The sequence below is a fragment of the Gallus gallus genome, chromosome Z, assembly GCF_016699485.2.
Source record: "Gallus gallus isolate bGalGal1 chromosome Z, bGalGal1.mat.broiler.GRCg7b, whole genome shotgun sequence".
Classification (NCBI taxonomy): Eukaryota; Metazoa; Chordata; class Aves; order Galliformes; family Phasianidae; genus Gallus; species Gallus gallus.
Genome location: NC_052572.1, coordinates 20,412,153 through 20,439,648, shown reverse-complemented (window position 1 = coordinate 20,439,648; position 27,496 = coordinate 20,412,153). Strand labels below are relative to the sequence as shown.

Here is a 27,496-nt window from a genome sequence, read left to right as displayed (position 1 = left end):
GATTGAATGTTCTCCAAAACTTTGAATGATAAAGAAAACACAACTCTCAAATCATCTTGGGATTGTACTGTTCTTCCCTAAGCTACTGTCTGGAGAAGTCACCCAGAATTTCATTCTCATTTTTAATTCTATTTTAATTAATTAATTTTCATACTACCTTTAATACCAGCTTTCTGAGGAACTGTGCATTATATTTTGAATTATGTATTATAAATGTATTTGTTTGTCTAATCCTACTTTTCTTCTTTCATCTTACTTTGTCATAAAATTAGACTTGAATGACTGGCAATGGCACTTCCCCCATTCTGTCCAACAATGCATGACTACTCATCTATCAGCAACATAAATAGCTAACAGGACAGAACTTCCCTTCAGATGGCATTTCAATTTTTTTGATGTGGTATTTTCATCTCTTTATTTGTTTTAGCATTACATAGTGGAAGAGCACAGTTTTTCCCTTCCTGTTTAGAGTATTTCTCTGGTATGATGATTTTGTAATTTTAAGGTCCAGAGATTATCCAGCCTGCTAAAATCCCAGTGGAAAATCTGGAAAATCACTGAGCTTTTGATCTGACTGTAATTTCTTCAGCTGATACAATATTTCTGATAAACTAATTCTAAATGAATTTTTTTTTTTAAATGCTTTGTTTATTGCTGCCCTCTTCCTAGGGTGAGATTTGGTTATGTGTTGAGACTGGTTCTTTTCTTGTCTTTCCGTTTGGAGTTCTGGAAACCTGGAGAGCTTTCTCTTGGTCCACAGGTAGCAGGCATTGATGGCTTGTTGGCTCTATATTTAGATTTTTTTTTTCCCCATGATTCACAATTGCTGGATTTTATTTTAAAGTGCCTTGGGTTGCTCATTAGTTTTGTAACGTCTGTGACAGCCATTTCCTGCTCTGGGTCAAAAAAAAGAAACTGAATCTTAATTTTTTTCAACACTATTATGATCTTATTTCATTCAACACTTATGATTATCAGTTTTAATCATAGAATCAGAGAAATACCAATGTTGGAAAAGACCTCCAGGATCATCTAATCCAACCGCCCACCAACCACCAATATTTCCCCACTGAACCAAGCTTATTGCAACCTTACAACTGTATGTTCTCTTTCCCATTCATTGCTCCAAAGGATCCCACAATGAAGATAGCTGTTATTACCCATTCCAAGCAGGAATGAGAAATAATATGCGAATTACTTGATATGTTTTAACTGCTTGCAGTACACAAGACAGTAATTCATAAAAAATACTTCAAGGCAATAAGGTAATATTCAGAAGGTTTATGCTTTAGAATTGTAAATTTCCATTGAAATATGTGGGGAGTGGCAGTAATCTGAGCTGCCTTGGATCTGTGAGCATTTTGATCGCTAAGATCTCTGCAGGATACTGGGCCTCTACCCAAGTAATGAGACTCAATTCTATCCCATGGAGTTTGTGCTTACAGTTTCATCAGATTTCAACAGCTATGAGGGTTATGCCAGGTTGGTCTTAAGAAGGCAGGAAGATATACGACTAAGCTGTAAATAAGTACTTGCAAGGAACTGAGACAAGATAATGTCCAATATTATTCTTGCTATCTATCATATTGGGCTTACATTGCAAAATTTTGGTAGTGACACTGTGGAAGAGAGGAGTGAGAAATGTGAGAGAAGCAGCCCTGCAGGCACTGCGGTCAGTGCAGGAGGTGCTCTGGGCACAGAGCAGCAGCTCCCTGCAGCCCAGAGAGGCCCATGGAGGAGCAGGCCGTCCCCTGCAGCCCATGGGCACCACGCAGAGCAGATCTCCCGTGCAGCCACAGAGGAGCCCACTGTGCAGCAGTGGCTGAGGCCTGGAGGAGGCATGGCCCACAGATACCACTGAGGAGCAGCCTCAGGTCACAGCTGCAGCTCGTGGGGAGCCCACACTGAGCAAGGGCAGACAGTCGCCATGAGGAAGTGGCAGATTTATGTACAGACCACAGCCTCAAGCTGCTCAGGGGGAAGAGTTAGAGGAGCATGGATGTGGCGAAGGCAAATTTAGTTTGCCTATAGTTTTCACTATCTGTTTTTTGTTGTCTATTGCTATAGGCAATAAAATATATTAATCTCATCTATTCTGAGTCAGTTTAGCCCATGATGATTATTGGTATGTGATTTCCCTGTCCTTAACTCAACCCACGAGCTTTTCTTCATTGCATTTTTTGTCCTTTAGAGAAGAGGGATTAAGAGAGTGGTGTGGTGCATCTTTCCTTCAGCATGAAATCACCACATCTAATTCTGTTTAAATAAAACAGGCCTCACAGACAAGAGTTAGTCAAGCACAGGCACCTCCCACCCCATGCTTCAAAAAGCTGGTGGAAGTTGCTGCTATTTAAGACCCCAGACGTTTACAGCCTGCGTAAGGACAGCTGTGCCCCGGAGAAGGCCTGGTGATGAATCACTCACTGAATATATCTTGTGCAGTTTCACAGCACTTTGGGATCCTTTGTGGTAAGTGTTATTACATAAGGACAAATAGACCTCTGAGGCTTATGGCAGAAATCCTGGCTGTGCTCCAGTTTGCAGTGCTACTGGCAGACATTGCTGCAGCTCAAATCTGCTGACAACAGAAGAATCCAGCTACTAAAAGCATGTCAGGCTGAAAAAGCTTTCTGTTATTTTATGTTCCTTCCAGCAGCTAGCTACTGAGGCTGAGGAAGAACATTAATGACAAAATCTCTTCCACGCATATTCAGTGACTGCTGTGTTGGCCTTTATACCTGCCTTGGGCAGAGCTGGCTTGTTGCATGTCATGTCATCAACAGCCAGTGAACCAATTAAACAAGCTTCTCTTTCCTTGGACGTAAGAAAGTTGAACCCCCTTCTGAAGACCAAGTGACCCATCTCGAATTTTACACATAAACTGGTAAGGAAGAGATTGCATAATCTTTAAGCCGGGAGAACTAAACAAGCAGTCATGGATATTAAAGCTACTGTGAAGATGCTCTTGGCGATTTACTGCTTAGGAAACCTGACCAGATTTTTTCAAACCTTGCCAGAAAAACTGGCCATAAGATCCTAAATGTTTTCAAGGGCTCTGGAGGCAGTGTGCTAAATTGATTTGGATTGACAAAAGCATATAAAATGAAGAAGTGCTATCTGAAAATATCTAGGTAATGAGATTGTGCTTCAGGCTTGAAAGTTAAATGTAATGATATTCAGGACTTCCCACAAATGAAATTAATATTCTTTCAGTTTTGTAGGTTCCTTGCTAATGTTACCACACTACAGTTATTAAAAATTCTTTTTAATTAAGTTGCACGCCCAGTTTTGGAGGAGGATTTTTGAGCTAGAAGTAGTTCACTTTGTCAGGATACTAATCACAGTTCTATGCTCAAGCTTCCAGTATTGTTTTCATTATAAAATAATTATACAAGTTCCCAGTTCAGTCAGCTTATTTGTAAGTGTGCCTTCAAGCTCAGGACTACTTGCCTGAGCAACATTCAACTACAACAATAGCTGGACCCAGACCTTGAAGTGGAGGTAAGACTTGTAACAGAAGGCAAACCCCTGATGATGAGAGAAATGACTGCCTACTTTTCAAGTAGTCTGCCTTAAACGTGACAGATTGAGAAATCACTAACCATCTGAAGGCAGGTTGGCATACTCACTAGATTGCTTTCTTGTTGAGTCACTCACTAAATCTGAAAGAGGCTGAATTAGTGGACAACCTAATTGCTGAACAGTCCTTCCTGTCTCTTTCTAGTGTTTGTGCATTTTTATTATCCTTTCAGGAAAACGATGGCAAAAGTATCCGCAGAGATTTTTATAGTCTGCTCATATATGAATCCTTAACTACCTAGGTCACTGTAAGTAATGCCTCTTATTTCTTTCCATGGAAACAACAACAGATAAAGAGCACAATAACACTGTTTTCATCACAGTCACTGTTAGTTGTGCATTTTTGCCAGCACTGAACAAGAGCCTGCATGCTGCACACATAAAGATCTGCACCCACTGTCACTGTTGTCACTGCTGAAATGCACCACCCACCAGCGCACTGTGCTCACATCCTCTGTTTGGTCTCCACAGATGTTCAGCACACTTTGATTAATGTCACTGGGTGTGATTTTTATTCATATGGAGGAATTCTATGACTGATCTTTACTTCATACACATTTCCATGTCAGATGCCATTTTGTCAGACTGCCCCTCTACTGCCATCTGTCACATGGCAACAACATGTAACAGGATATTGGTGGGAAGCCTCTACTGCTGTACCACCAACATCCACCTTTGAAGTTGTGGCCCAACATGGTAAAATTGAAGGCATTATTTTCAGGTCAGCCATTGTATTATTTTACATCCATGCTTAGTTATTTTATCTGCAACAAAAAGCTTAACAGCTCTGGAGTTTTAAACTGAAAAATCACTGATCTGAGTGTTGCATATCCATTGCTGACTGCGACAGAGGTTTGAGTTTCTTTCCTAAGCTCCTGTTGTCCTTTAGTAGAGAACTGACTTTATAATAGTAGAACATAGAATGAGAGGCTCTTTACAAATACACTAGTCATAAGGTATCTCAGTGCTTAGTCACTACAGGCTTCAGATACTTGTGCTACATAGCACAACATTATGGAATTAGGTGATGAATATAATAACAATATACTTAGGCAATGAACACTGATGATAATAAGAAAAGTCTTTGACTAATGTGAGCTGCTCTGCATTAACAGCAACACGTGCTTCTACCAGCATCCAAATTCTTGCTTTGTGAAACTGTTGAAGCACATATGTAATAGCCTCCTGTGATCATCCCTGCTGGTGGGAGAAAAACATGCTGACTTCCTTGAGGCCAGGGACATGGAGCTTCAGCCAGCACTCATAGAGCCCACTCCATAGAGGAGTTCTTAGTGGTCAGCACAGTTCTCAGTGCTCAGCTCAGCATTCCCTACTGGTGTGATGAGGGGACCTCCTTGGTCAGAACCTCCCACTCCTCATACCTCCCTGCAATCAATCTTTTCAGCTTCACACACCATGTAATCATTGCTGATCCTCTTTCCTCTCTCAGTTTCTTCCTACTTATGAAAGGTAACTTTAAAAGTCTCATAATATATTAACTCCTTGATTGACGTGTCAGTTCCATGTCCTTAATATCTATTGGTTCCTGCTGCTCCTTAGCAGCAAGCCCTGCAGTCCCCTTTCCTGCCAGAAAGTAGTTTTATACCCCTTCACCTTGGATATACCAGCTCTGATTCTTCTCCTGGGGAGGATGGGGGAATAACATCTCAGTAAACTATAAAGCATCATATTTTGCTTCTTTCTCAAAGATTTCCATTGAGACATTTTGATTATTTTTCTGTATCTTTGCTATTTCAGTAGATCATGCAACAAAAAAACTAGCCCCAAACAGGCAGACCTTTTCAAAGGCTTATCAGGTAGCCTATAAATTGATAGGTGTCAAATTTACTTGTAGAAATCTGGTGGTCAGTGATTAGGAAGTGATTAATTAGTAAGAGGAAAAACTGCAGAGCAGCAACCTCATTATGGTATTGGTCATTTACAATGAAATAAAATCAGAGTTTTCAGCAGCCATTGGTAAGTTAGTTCAGATTCAATTTACTGGCATTTAATGAAAAATCCAAGTAATTCTTGGGGTGTTGGAGGAGGCGTAAGTACAGTTTTGGAATCAAATGTTTTTCAGAGTTCTAAAATTATTTTTATAAGGAAACAGAACTGAGGCTGAAATTGGAAAAATGTTAAATTTTCCCTTGCTGTAAGTCAGTGAACTGGGACATGGACACATAAAGTTAGAAACATTTTAAAATACAACAGGTACATATGCTTATGCAGCATTTTTGTTATAGCCATTTTAAATTCAAAGGGATTGTATGATTCATCAGTAAGATATGGCCTGGCTCTTGGTGTCACAAGTAGGGTGTCCGCGTTTAAAAATAAACACAGAGCTCAGAATTGACTTAAAACCATCGCATGATGTTCTCAGTTTGGTACTTGATGTGGAAAACCATGTACATTTTTTACAGGTATATGTGTATAAAGATGTAGATGTGTGCCTTAGGTTTTGATTATTATCAGCACTAATGTAAGGAGAATCCAGAACAAAATCAAAGTTATTTACCGTTCTACTTTCAAAAATCCCAGGTCTTTTGGTATCTAAATATATGTGAGAGTGTTAAGACTCCATATTGGAAAGTGGACAGATGAGAACATCTCTTGAGACTATGACTGAGCTGTGCCATGTTGTTTAGCAACGTTCTGTTGATAAGTAGGGGAAAAAAACAAAACTGTGCTACTTACGTCCACAATAAGGACAGAAATTTGTAAGAAAGATAACAGCTTTTTGGCTCATCTATTTTATACACTTGATATTGCGTTAAAGATTTCACAGATGCAGCATACCTGTCGTGGTTTTGTAATTTTGCTATTGGTATTCCACATCATAACATCATGGACAAGAGAGAAGAAGAACTACGTATCCCAGAGGACCTCACGGTCAGAGAAGGAAGATACATCATGGAAGATACGTCATCTGGTTGCGCACGGTCTTTCGCTTTTGCTTGCTGCCAGGGAGAGGAGTGGGTGTGCTTCCAAGCCGTGCGCCTTCATCAAGTAAGGCTTCTGGTTTTGGAAACTCTCTCCCTCTCTCTCTCTTATTTCATTTGATTTATTACCCTTACTTTCAATTAGACTGTATTATATTGTGTCGTCTTGCATCCTGACTTCATAGTTAGTAAAATAAGTTCTCCTTAGATCGTTGCTGCTGCTCCTTTTTTTGGGTTTTTTTTTGTTTTTTTGTTTTTTTTCAGGAAGCCAAGGGGCCCACAAGCCTACTGCCCCCTGTCACGGGCACACATTTATCTAGATAACTCTGTGACAATACCCAAGAGGGGCAATTGTTCAAAAATAAAAACTGTGATCATTTTAACTGTAGTGAACGTAAACTGAAGGATGTTACTCAGTGGCTGAAGAGTATGCACAATCAGAAATCAGGTTCAGATGATTCCTCATTTGTTTGGAAATCAGGGGCCTTCATGGAAGAAAGAATGCCTTAACATTTATAAAGTTACAAGCATTGGTTAATGTTACTTGTTTTGAGCAAAACTTGCAATATCTAGTTAAACTTACCATAAGCTCTGTCTCAGTTTCCTGTAGTTCTTGAAGTAGCTCTAACTACTTTTCATCTCCATAGTTAGATCTTTTGTGCACCCTTTGGTAGCCTGAGCTTGAAGCCAGTTCTCACCATTTCAGTTTTAATTCTTTGATTTTGCAATACACTTCTGGTCAAAGGATACATAGTTTATTTGAAGACAGCATGCTGGTGGAACTTGTGTGGCTATATGCTGATAATTCGGCAGGCCTTTATACTGTAGGAAGAGCTCAGATGGAACTGGTACAGGTTTCAGAGCATCTGAACTGAATTTCTGCACTGTGAATCACATGCCTCTGCTGCTACAGTCCAAGGAACAGATTTTGGTGGAGCTGGTTATGAAGCTGCTAGTGTACACTGGAAGAACAAGTAAATGAATGTATGGTGAAAGGGTTTTATATACATAGGTTACTTCAAAAGTAATGCCTCCTATTTATTTCCATGAAAACTACAATGGATCCAAAGGGCACAATAACACTGTTTGATGGAGCAAATTCTCAGCTACAAAATGCTATTTTTCAGCAATGGTGGGGATTCATACCTATTCCTGGAGAACAGTACAGAAATATCTGTGCAACCTTCTCAGTAGAAGTATTTTAGGAAGATCTTTGGTATCACCAGTGGTTGCTGAGACTGGAGCACTGATATGGATGAGCTGTCTCTGACTCCTCACAGTCTGATAAATCATACTACACCATTTCCAGAGTGTAGGACTTTGAAATTTGACTGTTCTGAGCAAGACTTCCTGCAAGCGCAAACAGTACTAACAGTGTGTGTCTTTTCTATTAGTGGATAGATCTACACTAGCAGAACAAGCAGGATCGGTTGCATTACACAAATGCTAGACAATGAAATGATTTAATAAGTTCATATCTAAGGAGCACAGGAGCCCTTTGTAAGGCAGAAAATATCTTTTCTGATAAATGCAGAGTTTTACTAGGCATTTACTGAAGAAAAAATGAGAAATCTAATGAAAGTTCAAAATGTAAATCCTGGGTGTCATAAAGGCACATCTATAAGGCAGAGTCACAGAAGTACATTTATATCCAGAATTGCAAATGAAAATGCTGGCTACATGTGAAATTGCTGCATTTGCTCATACCAAGATTGACTGCATGCAGTGTTGGGTGGCTGTGTGTTCAGTGCTTGTGCAGACCCAGCCTTTGCACTTCAGAGAACTTGCTGTACAAGTTAATTAAAATATGAAATCTGTAGTAATCACTTCATTTTCTATGGTAGTTACAGAAAGTTATCTTCTGTGAATTGAGAGGGAAAAAAAGATGTTTCTGCAATCTCACTCAGAATCTCTTATAAATGTCAAACACTGCATTATTGCGAGGGATAATTCTTTGTTTATCCATGAGTATGATACGTGGCTATCCTGCAACAGACTTGTCAATCATTGCATCAGATAGCCTAGTCTCTCTTCACCTTTTCTCTCCAGTCTTCAATTACTAATTCAAACACTGGGAATACTTCTTACTAACTCTTTAAATGTTCCTAATTGCATTAACCAAAAATGGAGTGCTTCAAAATTCTGTGGAAGGATACTAGGAAAATTAAATGTCGCCTAATTTGTCAATCTTGATTAGTAAGTTTATTGAGTATGAACTGTGCCTTTCAGAATTTCACCTCACACTGACTTCTCAAACAGTGAGAAAGCTTTTTAAAGTCTTTAATCTGTCAAGCTCTTTCTCCAGAAGCAGAGAGACATTTTCACTGATGTTCATTACAAATGACTGAAAATATTAAAATCTGAAGCAGGAGTGATCTTCTGCCTTTTATTTTTTCTCACGACTATTGGAAACCTAGCATATTCTTTTTGTGATCATGCAAAGTAGGAAGGGAACAAGAAAATAACCTACTTAACACTACCGTAGCATAGCAAAGTCTCTGTGGAGCCCCAGACTAAAAGGCAGTCCACTGCTGTAGAGATTTGAGGGTCACAGGTGAGAAATATCTCCACAGGTGTCCCAGCCCCTCCTGAGATGTGAGCTGAGCATGAAATTGGGTCCCTGAGCTGGCCTTGTTGCTTTGTTTCCTCCTGCCACTGGGAATTAGATGACCTGTTGGCATGAGCCAACTAACTTTACTGACTAACTAACTTTAGTGTGGCAACTACACTTGAACTGCTAAATAGCCCCACATAACAACAGCTCTGTATGCTTCCCCATCTACTACCCTCATCTCAGTGTTAAAGAGAAACACATCCTAACACATCCTAGTGGAGAATATTACACAAACTAGACTATCCTCTGTGAATAGTGTGGCTTTTTTGTAGTATTTATCTTCTGGAACATTAAACTTGCCATCAAAGATGTTCTGTGGCAGGCAGAACAGGTCAGACAACAGGCACTGACGAGCACACAGAGAAAATGCCAGACTAGATCCATCTGCTGCAGCTTCAGTGAGATTATGCAAGAAGACACTTAAATGGGAGGTTCTTTTAATAGCTAAAACCTTAAAGCAATTTATATCGTGTTTAGATCCAGGTACCAGGAGTTGTACTTGTTTATCCTTATAGGTCCCTTCTAACTCTGGATATTGCATGATTCTATACCCAGTGTTTCAAGGAACAGGTGACTCACAGAAAGTGATAGATGTCCTAGCTGTGCCACTGTGAAGAAAGCCCCCTTACCTGATGGTTCCCACTTAGTGTCAAGTCATCAGCAGTTATGGATTCCCCTCACATGTCACTAGAGACCTAGGAAGGATTGCTGGGATGTGTATGCTGCATAAAAGCTAAGAACTCAGAAGAGAGAAGCTGTTTAATTAAAAGAAACGTGTACACTCAGAAACATGTTTCCTTCTGCAAAAATCACCTCCTCAATATTTAATCTTTGGTGGATTTATTTATTATACTCCAACCTTGTTCAGTCTGATTTGTTACACTCCAGTCATATTCACTCACATGTTCATTTGTGTTGCCTTTAAAGGCTATTAAAAGCAGAAGGGTTTGAAAAACACAAATGACGCTGGCAACAAGGAGGATGGAAAGGTGATTTGACCACTAGCTTAATGGACGGACAGCAAAAGGCAAAATTGTCTGAATGCTTAGCACATTAAATCTGAAAACTATACTGAGACGGGTATCCTATGATGCTGTTCAAGTAAACTAAATGTTTATGTCAGAATTACACTCATTATTTCACCGCCTTCTGTGAATGACTGACAATAAAGGATTTAACTGCAGTGTCTCATGCTATTATTTGCTCAGGACCCTTGCCTCATCCCTTTGGGCTGTCTTAAACACACAGAAATGTTTCTGGAAATATATTAGAAAAAATGAAAACATTTGTTTCTAGTGATTTCTAGAAATCATGAAAAAAGGAAAATAGGAACTCATAGGGGAGATACACACTGTCACCAAAAGTCCTTATTTTCCCCAGCATGATGATTCTATGTCTGACTTCCAGGCGAGAATGGTGTGGTGCTGATGAGAGCTGAACTGTGCTGGAAATTCCAGACCATGAATTAATTTTGTTTCCTTGCTGTCTCATTTGCAGGGCCATGTTCAATATGCTTTATGTGATCCATGCTTTATTTACTGTGCATTTCAGCTTCCTGAAATGTGCACTGAACACCTTCCTTGGGCAGGGTCAATTTTTTTATTATTATTATTTTCTGAATACTTGGTGTAATTCTGAAAGAAACCAGTCAACTTCAGTGCAGTTCATCCAAATTTATACTACCTTAATAGTGATAACAATTTGGCTTGGAGGTAGAAAGGGATCTGTTAAATCTTAGCTTTATTTGTTAATTAGCTTGCATGGTAGATGAAAAATAAATAAGAAAACGGCACATTGTTATATAACTTATAACTGTCTTTCATAATATAAAACATGTAACCTGGCGGTATTAATCTTCAAAATGAATTCGCCATCTCCAAGCTTCTTTCTTGGAATGCATCTTCATGATTGGTACAGAGAATAACAGGACGGGAACCAAGGCTATTCCTGGACTTTACATATAAATTTTAATTCCATTTTTTCTTACACAACACAAAAGTGCAAATGCGTGAATGGCTTTAAAGGTGGAAATAGGGTGATAGACCCTCAAGGGCAATTCTTCTTGAGTTGTATTTATTGACATGCTTTTTTTTTTTTTTTTTTTTTTTTTTTTTTTTAATTTAGAATCTCAGTTTTAATGACTGTTATCTTTCCCAGGATTCTCACTTTGAAGACTGAGTGGTAATGCTCTCTGGAGTACCCAGCATATGCTAATCTTTTTGTTTATGAAGGTAAAGGCAATTACAGACATTGTCAGTCACATGCGCTGTCACCTTTTCTATGGCATTTATCCACTTGGGTGAGTAAGTGTCATTCAAAACACAATACAAATTAGCTATCTCTCCTCAGGAGAAAAGAGTAAAAACTGACAATTCTCCCCAGCATTTATTAGTCTATAAGTACTGCATGGTACAATTCTTTACGCAAAATTACTGCTGGTGGATTTTTAAAAAAGAGGTTTTATGATGATCATTCTAAAATCTATTATCTTTGAAAAGAAATTTAAAGGAACACAAATCTCTATTCTTTTTTTCCTGTGACCCATAAAGACTAAAAGTATTCCAAAAAAATAAACCCAAACAAAAAACAAAGAATGCTAAAAGCAAACACTTCCTGCAATGCTTTCCAGTTAAGTACCATCTTGTAATTTACCCTGAAACATTATTTATGAATGTGCTTTTGTAGCCACACAATGGTGCACACACCAGCTAAGAGGGATCACGCAACAGATGTACAACAGAACAAGAATAAACAGACTGACAAAAACGAGAATGCCTTCAGCATTTCGTGGATGAAAAATAGAGTCTAAAATGGTGTAAATGAGAAAACAACAAAAAAAAGAAGTTAAAAATACATGGAAATTCTGAGGCATATGGTTGCTCAAGTGGGTGAAAACTGCATTATCAAAGTGTATGTGTGTGTCTGTTGGGGAGACACGCATGAATCCACGTGCCACATATGTGCCACATGAATCTTGGCACAAAATAGATAGAAGGTTCTTCATATAGCTAACACTTGAGACCTAACAAGACCTTCCTTTCCTATTTTGCTCCCCCTGGTATCATGTAAGATTTAGTGCCATTCAGGAAAAACTTCACGTCAGTGGTAAACAATTTGTAAACATCACCTAAAAGAGACGTGGAGTGTGTTACTCTTAGCCTGCTTTTCATCACTGAGAGGAAAGTGTTAATGGAGAGCTTAGATCAGAGAACTTTTCTGTCTGGGAAAACATGAAAAGGCTCTGATTTCAAGGTTATTTCAGTTGATATTAAAAGAACATTCCATAACACCAGGGTTTCAGGGTGTCCTGCAGAGCCAGTATGATGTGTTTCACTAATCACACATTCCAGGTATTTGGTGTCTCCAAAAACATTCGGTTTCTATCTAGTCTCAGAAAGCAAAATTCACTGCTTTCATCTCCATGCTTGTAAGAAGAGCAAACTCATACAGTGTATACAGATGAATTACATAGTGTAGAGTGGTGATTGTATGCTTTTTAGAAGATGTGAAAGGTCTTTGCTTCCTCAACTTCCCTGAGGCAGAAAGTTTCACAGTTTATACAAAACCCCTTTTTGTTTGTAGTAAACCCAGAGGACCATAAAACAATCCTCCCATATAATCTGTGAGCATTTAACTACTTTCTTACTGCTTAAAAAGGCCATCCAGCTTCTCTGCCTTTCAATTGGAAGGACAAATGGAAAAGAATATATATCTTGACTACTGAGGTCTGTGCCAGAGTTGCATATTGAGGCTCTGCCTCTGAAGAGCCTGTGGTGAGTTTCTGTCTTTTTTCTGGATGTATGGAAGGCTTATGTATTTGAGAGGTACATAGCTGCTGCGTTGGAGCAGTTCTGAATGTGCAGAACTGAGGGCACTCATGAAACTTTCGCACTGAAAATGAGGGAGGCTGTGGAATTCAGGCTTAAACTGATATATTTTTAAAGCTAACTTTAAGTCCTATAAAATCACTAGAGAGAAAATTTTCATCAGGAGAACAATCACCACACTTTGTTTTCTATAGTGATGTAGAAAGATCAAAAGGTTTGGGTTTAGTTAAGTAGCTAAACAGGACAGTCATCTCTGTTCTACCAGTCATTCACCTGCAGTTGGTATTTATTTGTCCCTGCAGAGTCATAGAGGTGATATGAAATGCCAAGAAACTACTTGCTTCCTAATTTGAGAACAGAGGTGAATTCTGTACTTGACCCACATTTTATAAAGGCCTGTTCGTCCAGTATTATTTCACGTGACTTAGATATTTTTGTAAAGCCAGTATGCTCTAGATGAGAAAGTGTGGTCATAAAGTACAGACTTTATGCTGGAGTCTTTAACTATGCAAATGTGGTTGAAGGTCATTAAACTGTTTGAATGACAGATTCTTTCCCTTTCATGTCAAGTCATTGGGGACTTGCATTTATTTTTTATTTTATTTTGCAGAAAGTGGTCTTTGTTAGGGTCTCAGCTGGTTTAATTACTGAATTGACACTGCAACTTAAAGTAAGAGGAGAAAGGTTTCAAAACCACATTGTGGTTTCTTTCACAACCCAAGTTATAGGACATGAGAAGAGCTAAAGTAAAATAGAATTAATCTAGAATTAATGAGTTAGAGCATCTGTATTGATCTTGTTAAATTCAGACCATCTTGCTCATATTTGCATAAAACTAACATATAGTGTCATTGGTCTGATATTTTCATCTTATGGATAACTGATAGCTATTTTAGCAGTCTGGTATAACCAAGGTACATTTAGACTGTTGTCTGAAGCTTGAATTTTTTGTCAGTCTTCCTGTATGGATAAATTCTTCCATGAGTTTCTATTGTGGCTATCAGCAATCTGCACAACATAGGATCTATGTTGTTATATATCCTTTAAATGCATGCTTTAGGCTTTCTGAATCTTTCTTAGCAGAAAAGACAGAGAGTCAAGCTCAGAATTGGAATCCTAATTGTTCTTGACCTAATTGTATCTGTTTACTGCAAGTACTTTCATTCAGAGACCTCTGGCCAGAACACTGATTAGAGCAGCTCCAAACAAGCATCTGCAAGGCAAAACATCATTTCATTATTTCCTCAAGATATACAGCTTATCATACTAGATGTGTAAATCTTTGTGCATTAGAAATGACAGGTGAAAGCAAACTCTAGTACTGCAATGGTGACCAGTTGCACTGGGTGCTTTATTTCCTCTGCCACCTAAGGAACACGTGTCTTTACAAGTAACCAGGGAAAGAAATATGAGGACATTGGTTTTCAAAACTGATAATGCAGTTTTGAGGTGACAGGACTTCACTTAAAACATAACCTCTTTTACTTAGGGAAGAGCTAAAGCAAACGTAATGGAGCCAGGCCTCCTTAGTGCTAAGATGCATACACTTGCACTGCCACCTCTAGAGTCAAGAGGAAAACTCAGCCAGTGCTCCACAGCATTGCTGCTGTGAGGCAGAATTGCCCGAATAGGTAGTCAAGACTTCCTTCAAGACCTGACTTTACATACCTTTCACACAGCATGAAATATCTTTTCCATATCCTACATTATGCTGCTTCATGGCGAGGCTGTGCCTAAAGCATGATAAAATTTCACATAAAAATTGTCACCTCCAAAACCATAAAGAGAGGAAAGAAGATCTTACGTTGTACATATGTAGTGTAAAAGACCAAAACAAATTAAAAAAAGACAAAACAATCCTGAAGTAGTTCAGCTTAATGAAAGGATTTAATCCCATTTTTAATTTTGACTAGAAAATTATAAACAGTAGATTTTTATTCTGAAAACGTCAGTTTGCAGGCAGTGATATTTATGGCCTACCTCTCCCTGCTCCCAGAGCACCATTAGTAGGCATTACTTTTTTTTCCAGCTAAAACTGTCACTTTTGTGAACTTATGACAAGAAAGGTTTTCATACAGAGATGTATGGCTATGCCTGCTTTTGGAAAATGGAATTTATAAGGTTATTTATTCCTGACTAGTGGACCACCACTGAGATGGGCAGAACATAGTGACCTGCTTTCTCAGATTCTTTCTTTAAATCAAAGGGGTAGACAAGTGGCTCATTTCCACTCTCTACCCCTGAGTCATTCAGCTTTTCAGGAGAAGCTTACATTTTTGTCAGTGAGACTTAATTAGTTCAGTTCAGCTCTCTACTACTTAGGAAGTGTGAAGTTTAGGATGCTTTGAAAGTCAGGAAAATAGGATCTCTTGGGATCTGTTCCTTCTTAGGGAACTACTGTGCCACAGGTGCCTGTTGGGCATGCTGAAATCCACCAGTGTTTATTTCTTTGGGCATTGTGGGATTGTCTGTGCTGAGTTGCTGTTGCAAAACCAGCTGAAGTAATGTGGAGCCATGCTTCAAGAATGCAATGTGGGCTCTTAAGTGGCACCAGGGACATGCACAAAATTGTTGAACACCTCAGGAGCCCTTGGAACAAGGGAACATGTCCATACTAGTCACACAGGCAAATGCATGACTTGAAACTTTTTGGGCTGGTCAGACATTTCAGCTGATCTCTACTGATCATCATCTTTCTGGTATTGGATTGCTATGCTTACAGAGAGGGTGCAGTGACACTGCTGTATGCTTACTCTCTGTGACTGCAATCCAAGTGTTCTGCATGCCAAAAATGGAGAATTAACTACATTTAAATAAAATAGATCAAATCACTCTGAAGGGATTTGCGAGACAAGCGGTGCCTCAGATGTATTTCAGCATTCTAATACGGAGGCTGGTGAATTCAGGTGCCTGATCCAATTACAAAGCCAGACTTAATTCCTGTTCTGAACTCTGCTAGACTTGAAGGCACTTTATGCCCAGTAGACACTTTCCTGAATATCATCCAGATATTTTTGATTGCAGGTGGGTTTAAGTTTCCTGATTTCTGACTGTCTTGCTAGTTGTGTTTATGACTTAATAAATATATTCTAATTTCTACAAGTTTTTTAAAAGATGTGTATTTATTACTAGGTTGACACTTAGATCATACAGAAATAAGGGATTTTGAGGGCATGGAAAGACTGTTGAAATTAGGATGTATTAACATCCTGAAATTTCCATGTGTTCAGAGGATCACTTTTGTTTCCAGCACCTCTGCCTCTCCTGCTCACATGAGAAAGTTATTACCACAGTAGCTATGGATAATGATAAATAAGAAGTTGAAGCTCACTCAGTTTCTCAGCACTTGGAAATGAGGCTGCATGAGATGATTTCTAGGATAAGCATTTGCCATGGTCACCTGCATGGAGAAAGGATGTCTTCTGCATCCCTTTCCACACCATTTATAGCATCTTTCATCTTTTTCAACAGGGCTGATCTGCAAATTTTGTCAAGACAAAGAAATGGGGAGTGAATCTACAGAATTACTGTCTAGACCTGAGGTAAAAAAGCATAGTTTACCCATCAGAATTTCCCTGTGGAAGTAGTGAGAATCTGGCTTTATGGAAGCAAAGTGAATGGCAGTGTGAGCACAGGAACTAGTTACACACCTCAGATACTGGAAAATAATAGCTCTTTCATGCTGCATCTCTGCCATGTATTTCTGTGAGCAGTCTGGCTATAAATAACTTTATAAGACTGTGCTAGTGCACATATAAGGAACTGTGACTGCAATAGAAAGCCTAAAGGACTGTGGTTTTTAGCAGCAAAAAGGTTAAATCAAGTCTCTGGCACTGATACTGCCCCAAAATGGAATGGTTTTCTAAAAGTATCTCTGTTTTGGGTCCCACTTGTCTTCTCCTCTGGGTATAGTGTTCAAAGGAGATTATGAGTATGGACATATTTCTGAAATTACTGGCAAAAAATCTTCTGACTTCAGTGGAAAGATGATAAGACTATTTGTAAGATTGTGACCGCTTCCTATTGCAAATGTGATATTGACAGTGATGCTCTGTCAATCATGAACTATAGAAATACTCAATTTTTGAATAGGTAGTGAGTTACCAAAATTTATCAAACTAAACCAAAAGAACACATAGGATTTCTATTACGTTTTTCATATAATTCTCAAAGTTCTTTAGAAGTATAGGTAAGTTTATCATCTCTCTGCTACACAAAATGAGGTCCAAAGTAAAACAATCAAAGCAAAGTATTAAGACCATAGAAGGAACTATGATGTGAAATATCTGTAAGTCTGAGTAGTTTACTTTCTTGGCTCCCTATTTTTCACTGGATGTGAAGCGATTCCCTGTTATACACTGTTGAACATTACCTATGCCTTTGTGTTATCTCCCTAGTTTAAAATCAGTTTGATGTAGAACTAAACAGAAAAGCAAAACAAAACAAAACAGACAAACAGATTTTCAGTGAAAATCAGTACATTCTGTCCAGATGCGGAACACAAATATTTTTTAAATAATGAAAATCAATTGGAATCTTCCCTGAGTACAGAGCAAGAGACAGTTCCAGTCTGTGAGCATTTCCACCATGTTTGCATTAGCTCCATTTCTGCCTCTTCAGTAGGCACAAATTTGACAAAATCTGCTTTATAGACAAAATAATCAGAACAAAAAAGGAATTCCACACGTGCTCCCCTCTGTGCTCACTTACTTGAAAAAAACACTGTCATCACAAAAGTATTCAGAGATACAAAAATAATTTTTAATGAACTAGTTATTGTGTCAGCATGGATTCTAGGATTAGACATACAGTGCTGTTAGTTTTATTTGTGTCTATCTAGTCAGTGTTCTGTTACTTTTATCTATTTTTCATAAATGTTTAGGATGACAATGTAAATCATTCTCTTTGTCTCCCATTGTGCTCTCAGAAGAAAAAATAAAATAAAAAATCTTAACATTTGACACTAATTTGCAATCAAGCTTCAAGCCTTCAAATTGCACCATGTGATTCTACCTGACAGTGATAAACAGTTCCAGGAATAGATGAAGGTTGCAGATTATCAGCAGTAGAAGTCAGCTGTTGGGGAAGGCTTGATGTAAACAATGATGGATGAGCCAGTGGAATTTCCTAGGAAGTGCATTGCTTTTCAAATACACTGTTTTTTTTTTTTTTTTTTTTTTCTTCCAGTAGCCTGAGTTATGTTTAATATTTTTTAATTACAATTTGCCTACATGAGCAAAGTTTAGAAGACAGGTGTTTGAAAAGCTAGAGAGGTGAGAGGAACCTGTACAGAAGGCAGATCTGCTCCTTAGCCAGAGCACTGCATGTTGAGTCACTGCTTGGTGAACCAGTGGTCTCCATGTACATCAAAAAAGAAAGCAGGTTTCCCACAGACTTTTGAGCTGTACACATGTTGGAGAGAGGACTGTTCCCTTTCTAGAGTTAGGACAGCACAAATGAAAGTATTTTACAGAAGTAATATTCTTTACAGGCAAAGAACAGATATTAGGAGTCATGCTCACAGAAACCCATGGACTACATCTAGATTTGATTTCTAAAGACTATTTTCATTTGGTTGTGTGAATATATTTTAAATTACTAGCTGCAATCTTTTCTTCACCTAGTCCAAATTAACATGCAGTGCTAATACTAACTGCTCACACTTCAAGCATTCAGCAATAAATCCCTAGTAGACATGGTTTAAAAATTTAGAACAGCATTAGTATTTTTAATGATCTTTAAAAATGACCAAATGCATGTTCTGGCCAGAAACCAATATGTTTTCTATCCTGTGAAATATCTGTGCTCAAATTTCCTTTGCACTAAGCAGCGGGGAGCAAGTTTTGATGCAGCTTTTGTGACCTCTGTCATGAACTTACCTTGCAACATTAATGATGAAGTAGAGTTCAAGTGTCTTTGATAGGTGGCAGGAATAGAACAACAACACCTTTGGTAAGGTCTTATAAATTCTGTAATATATTTTACGTATTGATTGTCATTTTCTCTGATATAATCGAATCATAGATTTGCTAGAGTTGGAAGGGACCTTTAAAGATCATCCAGTCCAACTCTCTTGCAATGAACAGGGTCATCCACAGCTGGATCAGGTTGTCCAGAGCCCCCTCCAGTCTGACCTTGAATGTCTACAGGGATGGGGCTTCCACCACCTCTCTGGGCAACCTGTTCCAATGCCTCACCACTCTCACTGTAAAATATTTTTCCTCATATCCAACCTAAGTCTCACCTCTTTTTTCCTCTTGTCTTACTACAACAGACTTTGCTAAAGGCTCTGTTCTTTCTTGTAGCTCCTCTTTATACACTGAAAGGCCACCCTCAGATCTCTCTGGAGCCTTCTCTTCTCCATGCTGAACAGCCCCAGCTCTCTCAGCCTGTCCTCATAGGAGAGGTGTTCCATCTCTTGGAGCATTTTTGTGGCCCTTTTCAGGACTCAGGTCCCTCAACAGGTCCATGACTCTCCTGTACTGAGGACTCAACATCTGGATGCAGTAGTCCAGGTGAGGTCTCACTAGCACAGAGTAGAGGGGCAGGATCACCTCCCTTGCCCTGCTGGCCATGCTTCTTTTGATACAGTCCAGGATCCTGTTGGCCTTCTGGGCTGAGAGGGCACACAGTTGGCTCATGTCCAGTACCCCCAAGTCCTTTTGGCAGGGCTGCACTCAATCCTTTCATCCCTCAGCTTGTATTGATAGTGGGGGTTGCCTCAACCCAGATGCAAGACCTTGCACTTATTGAACTTCATGAGGTTCTCCTGGGTCCACTGCTTGAGCCTGTCTCGGTCTCTCTGAAGGGCATCCTGTCCCTCAGGCATGTCAGCCACACAGAATCACAGAAACACAAAATCACAAAATCACAGAATGGCCCAGGTTAAAAGGGACTTCAAGGGTCATGAATCTTCAACTCCCTGCAAACTTGCTGAGAGTGCACTTGATCCCACTGTCAGTGTCATTAATGAAGATGTTAAAGAAACTTGTCCCAGTACTGACTCCTGAGGAATACCACTTGTCATCAATCTCCATTTGGACATTGAGCTATTGACCACCACTCTCTGAATTCGATCCTGCAGCCGCTTCTTTGTCCGTTGACAATCCACCCATCAAATTCATATATTTCCAATTTGGAGAGAAGGATGTTGTGAGATACCGTGTCAAAGGCCTTACTGAAGTCCAGATAGATGACATCAATGGCTCTTCCCTTGTCCGCTGATGCAGTTGTATAATTATAGAAGGCCACTAGGCTGGTCAAGCAGGATTTCCCCTTGGTGAAAATATACTGGTTCTCCCATATCACCTCCCTGTCTTCATGTGCCTTAGCATAGCTTCCAGGATGATCTGCTCCACAATCTTTCTTGACACAGAGGTGAGACTAACAGGTTGGTCGTTCCCTTGGTCATCCTTTTTACCCTTCTTAAAAGTGGGTCTGATGCTGCCTTTTTTAAGTACTTCACCTTACCACAATGGCTTTTCAAATATCATTGAGAATGGCTTGGAAACTACATCAGCCAATTCTGTAACAGGCTTTCATGCATTTTTGTCCCAGTCTAATCAACATCATTTGGGAGCTTCTCTTCCTGATAACTGTTTTTCAATGCTCTCCTTACAAAAGGGTACAGAGCAAAATCAACACTTTCGGCTGCTGTTCTGTCTCTCACAAAAAGTTACATCAGTAGTGTTCCCTACTGACTTTTGAATCAGGTGCCTGCTCAGTCAAATGCAAGATTGCAGTGTTCCCTCTGGGCTCTCCTCCTCCCAGGCCAACTGCCTGGCAGGCTCTCATCTGGAAATTCTTGACATTGCTTTCTAAATCCTGCCTATGGCTACAGAGACTTAAGATACTGTTTCATCAGTATGCAGATGTACTTCACTGGTTCTGTTTAGATATTTTCTAAACACTGACTAATTAATTTCCAGTTTGACACATACTTGATCAGAATATGCAAGAGAAAAAAAAAAAAGTTAAATTTGAAAAATATTTTGGCTGCAAACTTGTTGCTTTCCAAGAAAATAGAGCTCTTCGTGACCATTTCTGTCTTACATTTCACCTTTGTACTTGATGCTCCAGATGTCACTGCCAAACTTAATGGACTCACTGGCTAGCTCCCCTACTCTGTTAAAAGAAGTCTGTGTGATAGGGTTAAGGAAGGAAGAGGAGGAAGGGGCAATGATTGGAGTCCTTTGTCTATTGTATTGCTCCTTCTCATTCTGTTTCTTAGGTTTGTTCTTGCACTTAGAAATGATTATTGGTATTTGAAAAGGTCCTGTTCTCACTGGAATTTGTCCAACAGATCTTCCATACGTGGTGAGGAGATTCACAGTGACTTTATTATTTACAGAGGTTCAATAATAATAACAATAGTGACTACCTACATTGATGAGGTAAAAGCTATCACAGCATTGAATGAGTTGTGTCTTATTTTAAAATAAATTCCAGATCCCCAGCAGGAATGCAAATAATCTACTCATACTGTCTTCTTCTTAAAAACTGTTCCTGAATTTGCTTCTCTGCATTTGAATGTCTTATTTCATTTCTAAGGTGTAAGATTAACTTGGCACTGAAGACAGAAATTATCTCTCATGTACAATGTATTGTTTTTATCACCCGAAAGACACAATATATTCTGCATTAAAGTAATACGTAACACTCAAGTGTTCTTTCCAAGAGGTTCATGAGTCGTCAGGACATGGCACTGTGAATCAAGTTGACCTCCTGAAGACAAGTACGTGGAACCAATTCTTGCAAGTACTTTTCCTCTTCAGACATCTCTGTCAGGCATTATTTCTCTAACTAATAGTATAATAGAAGCTCCTATTTAAAGGTTGCTTTTAATTAAGGTTACTGTAACTAGTGAGCTGGGGAACAGTGGTTAATCTATGAAGGTTTTTACATAATTCATTCCTTGAGTCTGAGTAGTTTCAGGCAGTAAGTGTACCACGAGTACGTGCAGAAGAACACATCATACAGCCCCTTGCTTCTTGCCAAGACAATTGCAACAGAGCCCAGTTACTCAGCTGGAAGCCACCAGTTTTTGCCTCACTAGGGAAAGTAGGATTAGTTTCAAAAGGCATTTCTATAGAAGACATGTAGACTGCACATACATGTGAACTTGACTGCATTTAGCCTTAGTTTGCTCATGTTGAGCGTGCTACCACAATAAAGTTCCAAACAAATGTTCCACTGTGTGTTGATACTTAAAAATACATTCTCCTTAGCATTCACTGCCTCACTTACAGCCTCGCTTCTCTCTATGCCAAGACAAGAGCTTTAAGAAGAGCAAGAATATTTTCTCCCTTTAACTCCAGGGTAGCAATGGCACAAACTGACCAGTTCAGGCATTTCATATGAGTGTAAAACTGAATATCTCTAGTGTAGGAACTCACTTAGTACAAATGCCACCTTCAATACCACTAAAGCAAAAGAGATATCACTGATAAAGCTCTCCACATTTTTGACTGCTCTAAAAAAAAAAATTCTGGAAATATGTTTCTTTTTTTTTTTTTTTTCTGGTCTGTATTACAAGCAGTATGGACTAATTCTTCTCACATTGTCACTTTTATGGAGTGATCATCACTGTCATGCTTTTTGTGTAAGAGTGGTGATCATAACTATCTGAAGTAACTGCTACTTCTTCAAAATCAACCTTCCAGATTGCTGGTCTTGTGTGGCTAGCCAAACTGTCCAACATTATTCTTCAGACATAGTACAGAAAAGAATCTTTTGAGATTATCTTTCCAGACAGTCTGCTGCTCTGCAGCAAGAGGAATGATGGGAAGTGAAGCTTGAAAACAACATGTGTGCCAAAGCAGGCAAACCCAGGAGTCTGCAGACAGAACAATAAAAGGTGGAGAACATTTGTGATGAAAGGTGTCCCAGGAGGAAATTCTCCTTCCTGCATTCTTAATACTAGGATAAGCTTTACTAACTGTCCAAGGGATGGAGATGTTTATGGAGCTCCCTACCTGGACTTTTAGGCAATGCTTTAGATTTCATAGCCAGGTCACTGAGCAGGCAGAAGATAAAGATGATGAGCTGTGGGAGCAGCAGAGCAGATGATGGATGCAATGATGCACTGAGCACCAGCAAAACCCTGGATCAGTGGTACTTGATGATATGCAAGAAGGCACGCTAGACAAGGAAAGCAACAAATGCATAGAACAGTAAGTAATCTGCCCCACTAACATATTCATCACAAGGATTTCATGTTTCAAGTTCCTCCATCTCAACTAACTCTCGTCTCTTGATGAGAACTACTTGCCTCTTTGCAGAGGATCCACATTAGAAATAGTTTAGTTGAAATCCTTTCTCTGTCTCTCCTCAGGTCTCATTTATTCTGTGTGAAGGAAAGCTAAAGAGGGAGGACCATGACCCATCACATGAAGAGATGCTGACAGATGTAAGGGAATGTGTGTGGACATTTGGTTATTCTGTGATGGTGAAAGTAAGTTGGCTGATGAGGCCAATCCAGTTGCTGTATCATTCTCACATTTAGAACTTGTTTGGAAAGGACAGAGGAACAAAGATTCCAGCAAGAAACAAAAACTACTCGACTACTATCTTCTCAGTGTTTCTCTTCAAAAGAAAAATTCAAGACAGGATGTTAACTGATTGACAGAAGCCTTGTCAAAAAGTGTGGTGAATTCTGGAATACTCTTAAATAATTCTTTTTGGGAATGGTTTTATTTGCAAGCACAGATCTTAGTACCTCTGTCGTTCACACAGCTCACCTGAAAATCCTATGTATCAGACTATGACTACTCAATGGGATTCTTTATGTGAAAAAAGTGGGTGGTCTTTGTCCCTTCCAATGTCTGTGTATCTATCATAGGATGTGCACCATAGATGCTACTGAGAGAAAGTGACACACATTTTTGTGAACAGCTTTGAAGGTCTACTTGTAGCACATTTATCAAGATGTCAGCAACACTAATGTACTGTCAGTAGAAATTACTGGACTTATGTTATTTAAAGAATAACTACAGCCAGTCCAACTTTTAGCTAAAAGTTTTTCAGCGAAAAACATTCCTTTTATTGAATCTGCTTCCTTTGAAAACAATTCCAGTTTTTCTAAAATACATGTATATGTATATATTCCTTTGTAGTTATTACGTTTATATAGATTGTTACTTGACAATATAAGTTGTGTAATACATAGCAATCTCTTCACAGGCATATTATACAAACGCTGGGCTATTCAACCCATTTTGCTCCCACTAAGGTAATAATAATGGACATTTAAAAATCATTAATGATAGTGGGCACATAGCAGTGACACATTTTTTTTTTACAGCAAATATACACATTCATTTAATGTAAATGAATTAGAAACAGATACTTAAATAGGAGAATCTAGACCCTCTACTGACTTGAAATTACTTTAATGCTGTTCATCATTTCTTTGCAAATTTTTATGTCTCTGAAACTCCAAATGGGAACAAAAAATTTAGCACATAGCTTATTCCTAGCCCCACATAGACTCAACATCTTACCAAGCAACAAATAACTTTTTTGTTTGTTTGTTTTTACAAGATTTCCTCTATGGTAGATTTATATTGCACTAGGCAAACACAGATGGGTATGAAATTGCTATGTGAAAACATCAGTCGAAAGTTTACTGTGTCCCACGTCAGGAGGGCATAGTGCTTTCCTGACGATTTATTTCTTTTCAATTGAGAAAAACTCATGATTTGGAAACAACTGTTTTAATGCAGTTGTGCGACTGGATGATTTTTGTAAACTTAACTGGCCAGATATTCTACATCATATATTCCCTCAATCTTATTCCAGCTGAGTGCAGCCAAAGAGAATTTAAAATATAAAAGAAATACAAGGACATGACAGGATGTTATGGATTAGTCCCTCAATCCATTCACTGAGCAGGGTAATAAAAATGACTGGAAATAGTTGCAAATCTGCATATAAAAGGTAAGCATTGACATCTAGGCAGTTCTAGAAAAAATCTGTGTTTCAGACTTATTTAAAGAGAAGAACCGGAAAAAGCCCACACAGAGAGAAAAAACAACAACAACCACAACAACAAAACCAACAAAAAATGAGACTGTGATCAAAAACTTGAAAAGTAAACCACAGCTGCCTAACGAATTCTCCACAGTGTGCTGCACTCCCTGAGGCCTTAAATTATTATCAACCTTAGGAAACTGTGTGGACAGTTAATAAAAAATTTGTAATGTTTGGCAGGCATTATATAGTATCATAGAATCACAGAATGGATGTGATTTTCAAATTGAAGGGATTTTTAAAGGTCGTCTAGTCCAACTTCCCTGCAATATACAGGGACATCTACAGCTGCACCAGACTGCTCAGAGGTCTGTCCAGCCTGACCTTGAATGTCTTCAGGTATGGGGCATGCACCACCTCTCCAGGCAAGCTGTTCCAATGCCTCACCACTCTCACTGTAAAATACTTTTTCCTTATATCCCATCTAAGTCTCCCCTCTTGTTGTTTGAAACCATTTCCTCTTGTCTTATCATAACAGACTTTGCTAAAGAGTCTGTCCCCTTCTTTCTTGTAGCTCCTCTTGACACACTGAAAGGCTGATCTCAGGTCTCTCCAGAGCTATATTGGCACGTGTAGATTTATGGATGTTCAGGTTCCTCAGGTGGTCACAAACGTGATCTCCGCGTACAGTAGGAGGAACATTCATTCCTCAGTGCCCACTCTCTTACGCATCCACTTGAGGGGTATGTGAAGAGCAGTTGCCAGTGAAAAGTGAGGCAAAAGAAGTTGTTGAGTCCCTCAGCCTTCTTGTTCATTGTTACCAGCGTGTTTATATTGCACGCTAGGGTGGATATACCCTCCTGGACTTTCCTTTTTCTGGCTAATGTAACTATAGAAGCATTTAATGTTCTTCTTTTCACCCCTTACCAAGTCCAGTTCCAAATGGACCTTTGTCTTCCTGGCCTTGTCCATACACAGCTTAGCAGCAACTCTATGCTCCTCCCAGGATACCTCTCCTTGCTTCCACTGCCTGTGCATTTTCTTCGTGCCCTCCAGTTTGACCAGCAGGTCCCTGTTCAGCCAATCTGGTCTCTTGCCTTCCTTTCCTAACTTACTATACATGGGGATGGAGAGTTCTTGTGCCCCAAGGAAAGCTTTCTTAAAGATCTGACAGCTCTGCATTTCTCCCTGGTCCTCGAGGGTTTTGTTGTCTAACTCCCTGAAGTACAGGACTTCGGCTTTCCTAAAATTTGACATCTTGATTTTACTCTTCGACAGTCTGATATCCCTAGGGATTGTGAGCTCTACCTTTGCATGGTCACTACAGCCCAGATACTATAAGTTTTCAAGCTTATAGCAATATTTTAGAAGATGTAGAAGTCATTTATATATGAGTTTATATATATATGAGTTTATGTCTTTATTTAGTCCCAAACCTGTAAGGATATATTGCAAAAAAAAAGTTTGGCAAAGTATTTAATTCATCATTCATCAGCTCCCAGATGCTAAGCTCCAAGCTATCTCCTTCTGTCTGAACTTAAGAACTCATCAAAATGTTTCGTATCCTAGTCTTTCCAAGTTCAGAAACCATATTATTTGTCACCAAAAGAAAGATTTTATGAGACAAAACATTCATGTGAAAGATTTGTATTGAGAATGGGAAAGAAACTTGTGTGCATTTTACTCTATCTTTTGTTAGTATCTCCCCCACCCCACTTCTTTACTTTTCCAGCAATAAAACCAGTTAAGAACAGACCATCCTGCAATAGCTTATGGATATTGAAGTCAACAGTGATCTTTCTACTTAGTTTTGGTATGAAGAAAACTGCTCATTATCCAGTTAGTCTGTAATCTTCAAAAGTGCCTTCTGAAGTCTCTACCAGGGAAACATCATTAAAAATTCAGTACACAACTCACACATCTCATTTGTCCCCAAGTGTGTTGTGCATCTGCTCTTTTTGGATAAACGAAAGTATTTCAGTTCTTCAAAGAATGAACTTTGAAAAACACGGGAACAGTTGGCCAAAACAAGGACTATTGCTTTGGTTTAAAGAGATTAAGGAGAGAAAACCTGCTTATTATTTGAGCAGTTCATCTTCAAATGATGGCAAGCTTTGTAGGGTGTATGCAAATATAAGCAGATAGTAAAACCACTGTCAGGAAAATAATGTTCCTTTTCATATGCAGATTACCATCCTTAAGATGGCCTTTTAATTAGCTTGATTATAGTGGTACTTCTTAGTATCTCAGTGCTGTAATTTAAGAAACTGTGCTCACCGTAAACTCTTATTTTCAAAGATTTTTAAATAGCGCTGAGCAGCACAGCAGCAGCAGCAGCAGCAACAATAACAACAACAAAAGATAAATTTATGTGGGGATTTGAATGAGTGAAAAATTATTTGGGAGTATTTTCAACCACTCCATCTCATACTTGACTTCACCTTGCGAAAGTTAAGAATTGTTTATATTGCAGAGGAATTCTCCCTGCTTTGTTTTTTTTGTTTGTTTTTTTTTCATTTTTTTCCTTTTCTTTTTTTCTTTTATTAAAAAATAACATTTGGATG

The 27,496-nt window shown here is 38.9% G+C and overlaps 1 long non-coding RNA gene across 1 annotated transcript; it reads left to right on the top strand.

Annotated features, from left to right (window-relative positions):
• Positions 1-5,792: 5,792 nt before the first annotated feature.
• LOC112530609 lies at positions 5,793-26,312 on the top strand. The gene is made up of 3 exons (XR_003072380.3): positions 5,793-6,588; positions 16,434-16,504; positions 23,296-26,312. It is a non-coding gene; the product is annotated as an uncharacterized LOC112530609 (long non-coding RNA).
• Positions 26,313-27,496: the final 1,184 nt, after the last annotated feature.